The 4,406-nt window shown below is 39.9% G+C and overlaps 1 long non-coding RNA gene across 1 annotated transcript; it reads left to right on the top strand.

The window, feature by feature from the left end:
- Window positions 1-498: 498 nt before the first annotated feature.
- On the top strand, window positions 499-2,102 carry LOC119271016. The gene is made up of 3 exons (XR_005134397.1): window positions 499-620; window positions 935-1,019; window positions 1,916-2,102. It is a non-coding gene; the product is annotated as an uncharacterized LOC119271016 (long non-coding RNA).
- The last annotated feature ends 2,304 nt before the right edge of the window (window positions 2,103-4,406 follow it).

Genomic DNA, 4,406 nt, shown 5'->3' with positions numbered 1-4,406 from the left:
TTGACTGGATTACTGGCATGTGAATAACAGGGGTGCGAACCCTTCATACTGAGGAGGGGGGTGGCTTATATAGAGTTCGCTGGCCCCCTCCTGCCCTCAGTAATGCAGGGTTTAAGGTACATTTAAGGTTGGGCGTTACTGGTAACGCCCCTAATAAAGTGCTATAATGACCATAAAGACTACTCGATAGCCGACCGTTTGCCTGCGGAGTGACTTTAGGTCTCCTGGCGGTCGAGTGGTTGGCTTCATGGTCGAGTGATAGCTTCTTGGTTGAGTGTCTTGAACCCGTCGAGTGGGATACCTTCAAGTCGATTGAAAGGTGACTTCTTCCTAGGGATGTCCTAGGGTAGGGCTCCTTGGACAGGTCTGTGCCCCTACCCTAGGTACATGGCTTCATCACCCCACCCGGGTTGAACAGCTGCATCCACCTGTTGTTATGGTAGTGGAATCCCTCCAATTATATCAAGAAATATAGTTCTTCGTTTATCTGATAGGGATCCTAATTGTAGCACCCTAGCCTGGACTTCTCAAGGGTGAACATACTGATGGATGGAAACCAACCTAATGATTGATGGTGTTATCATCAGGAGGCAGTGGACTAGCGGTGGCGTGATTCAAAAGTAAGTTCAGATAGCCTCTGATACTGGATTCTTCTTTTGAATCTAAAATATCAGACTGTGTTGTATACAATCTATTGGAATAGAAATAGTTAACTATCACATGATTTTGATTGCACACTGTCTAATGGACCTAACAATATTAGGTACTTAGGTTGGTCAATATAACTCATTCTGGCATTTTATTGACTATAACCATTAACTATGATTCATTTCGATCCTATTTATACGAAACTTATGTTGTACTTAGATTAGGTAGTCATCTGTTGTTCTCATGTCATGTAGCATACTGACTGTGCTTCTTTTCTTTTACATAGCTATTGCTGATTCTGCATTTGAGGATTTCATGAAGCCAAGCGATCCTCTTGTGCTCTGAGGAGCTCTGATGTATACAGGCATCTGGTATGATCGCATGCCTAATTCATACATAGGAGTTAGTATTGTAACTATTAAGTAGCTCAATAATCTGTTGGCAATAAAATAAGTTGGTATATACGATGGTGAAGTACTGAATCTCTTAAAGCATAAAGCCATAAAAATCAGCATGCACTGAGGCCCAAGCACAAAGTAAAAATGTTCTAATTTCAAAAGATTAATTTAGTTTTGGTAGGGGTGCGTAGGTATAAACAATGAACCATCTTTTCCAAAAAAAATAAACCCTGGACCATTCTGCATCCAGTATATTGACATATTAGTTGCTCTCTTGTTTCTAAACATTTTTGAACCAGCTGAGAATTACTCAAAACCTTAAAGCATAAAGTCATGAACATCCTAGGCACAGAATAATCATGCAGTGAAGATACTTTATTACAAACCATGTATGATATGACACCAACACCAAATCCTTGAAGCAGTCGTCCCATGTAGAGAAGTGATGAGTCATGTGGATTAAACATCGATTAGCAAGCATGAAGCTCGTATCGTCGCGAGAAGAGAAATGGCAGAAAATAAGCTTGGGAAACATGTGGGTGCATCATGCCATACATTCGTGAAGGAGATGGCGAGCCAACCGATGATGTTCTGAATCGCCACCATCGTTAACGACTGAAAATTCAGTAGGCATGTCCATAGTATAAAAGATTAAAACTTTAGTGTAGTCAAGAATTAATTTGTTGCAGCTTGCAAGCATATGACATGAACAAAATAATGAACCTTTTCAGAAAAAGTCTTCACCTACACATTGTCTGCAACACCAATTTCTCTTCTTTGATTATCGTATCAAATGCCACACACAACTAATTAAATAACTCATGAGATTTGAGACTAATACAAGCTCAACTCTTAATTTTCATTCGGAGGGAGGGAGGGGTCAAGATTTTCTCACCCCTTTCTGTCCAATGTGCTCGGCCATCTGGCCGCTGGCGATGGCCCCGACCATGGCGCTAACTTGGACAGCGAGCCGAACACCAAGAACTGACGTGCAGGCACGAAGTTACTCAACATCTTTAGTCCAAGAAGAAGTTGAAACAGAGCAAGCATAGAGGCTCCAGGCACTACCTTCTCATAGTTTTCAATTTTTTTACTTATGTTTTCAAATTTTTTATAAATTACTTTCAGTTCAATCTGCTTCTCATGATTTCTGCAATCTTCAAATTCAACTTGTGTTAGAGGCTTTAGTTCTTACAACATATGATACTCGCTTGATCATCATGTACATTGTATAAACATAAAGTGATGCACTGAATACACTATGCTCTTGTCCATTGTTATTGTGTTTATTTCCTATCGGTTAAGATCAATATATAACTCTCAAAGTTTTAACCATGGGTGTTGGAGGAGATAGATCAGGCAGAACTACAACCTGAGGTTGTGTACGTTTACGGATACGTCTTGCCAAGGTTATATTATTTTAGGCTTTGGCGAATAAAAAAATATAGTAGGTAAATAAAGCTCAGTTCGCCACTCAAATAATTATGAATACCAATGCAGTAAAGGTATGATGTACGCTTTCAAATAACATTATATAATTCTTTGGTAACATCACTGAAAACTATTGAATTGTGTTCTCTAATTTATTATAGTTAGCTTTGTTTCAGATTGGGTGTTAATAGAAAACATATCCATACATTGATGGATTCACATTTGAAGGGAAACTGCTGAAAATGAAAGGCGACATATTCGATAGTTTTTTCTCTCATTATTCACAATCTGAACTAGGTTCGGAAGACAAAATCTGGAGCCTTACTTTGAATGTCCAAGGAGGTGGAAGCACCAACAATGCCCTCAACAGAGCTGCTCGATCAATTGGATCTGAATCCAAGGATGACATCCAACAAAAGGTACCCAACTTCCTTTATTGCTTTAACCATACTAGAGTAGCTGTATATGGTGCACTTGGCAGGGATATTATCAAGGAATTCCAAGATGATGGCTGCATTTTGCACTGAAATTGGGAGGTGAGGCTCAAAAAGATACAGCGGTTACCGGCGGCGGCGGCGGCGGCGAAGATTAGCCCGGGATCTGGGACAATGGATGCATTGAGCACGAGGTGAAGATAAGCCACTCCATCCACGGTCACTATTTTGTTCATTCTTTTTTTGGAGATGATTTCAGTACTCTATCAATGTGATGTTAGAGCCAAGATGCATGTGTCACTTGTTTCATCAAGTGTGTAATGAACTTTAAATTTTGTTCATGATGATCTCAAATCCCTGGTTTCTCCTGGCTACTTGCTGCTTAATATGCCTATTATGCAATAACACTGCATACTATAATAAGTAAAGGACTTTTATAACTACCAAACGTTCGTATTTTAGCAATAGGCAAGAACGATCCTTACTTCACTTTAATTATATACATGCATGCATTAAAATGACTAATTTTATTTTCATGTGCACTCCTACCTCTAATTACATGCATATATGCACTAAAAGACGAAAAGTTGATGTCATGCTAGATTTCCCCCTATTTCAAACTTTAAAATGTTTTGTAGCTCAAACCGTCGCTCCGATTGAAAAACCATTTTCACATAAAAGATTTGTCGCAATGAGACCTTCAAAAGTAGATCCCATGTTGATATGTTCCGACGACTTTTTTTTGGGTCAAAAGTTATCACGCCCATGCTAAATAAGTTACCACGTCTGTGGTATATAAGTTACCATCTTGTTTATATAGAAATTGCCAGGCCATAAAAATGGGGTATATCAGGACCGAGTTATCAGGATCGAGACACATAAGTTATCAGGTCTTCGATGATGAGTTACTAAGTGATTCACACAAAAAAGCTAACAGGGGATATTTCATCAACCCCCCCCCTCCATGCCAAAGTTATCAGGACCGAGGTACATAAGTTATCAGGTCAGCGATGTGTGAGTTACCATGCTATTCACATAAACGTTACCAGGAGAATATTTCATCAACCACCCCTGCCCCTCCCCCACTGGAGGAAAAGTTACGAGGACCTGGGTACATAAGTTATCAGGTCTGTGATTAGTGAGTTGCCATGCCATTAACATTAAAGTTACCATGGGTACATTTTATCACACGCTCGCCAAAGTTATCAGCACCGAGGCACAAAGGTTATCAGGTATATGATGTGTGAACTACCATGCTATTCACGCAAAAGTTACCTGGGGGTATTTCATCAACCCCTCCCCCCCCATGTCAAAGTTATCAAGACCGAGGTACATAAGTTATCAGGTCTCAATGTGTGAGTTACCATGCTATTCACATAAAAGTTACCAGGGGATATTTCATCAACCCCCCTCCCCCCGGCCAAAGTAATTAGGACCAGTGTACAAAAGTTGCCAGGTCTATGACGTGTAAGTTACCATGCTATTCACAAGAAAG

This window comes from Triticum dicoccoides, chromosome 3A (assembly GCF_002162155.2).
Source record: "Triticum dicoccoides isolate Atlit2015 ecotype Zavitan chromosome 3A, WEW_v2.0, whole genome shotgun sequence".
Classification (NCBI taxonomy): domain Eukaryota; kingdom Viridiplantae; phylum Streptophyta; class Magnoliopsida; order Poales; family Poaceae; genus Triticum; species Triticum dicoccoides.
The sequence above is the reverse complement of the archived record's forward strand: the minus strand, read 5'-3'. Positions and strand labels throughout refer to the sequence as shown.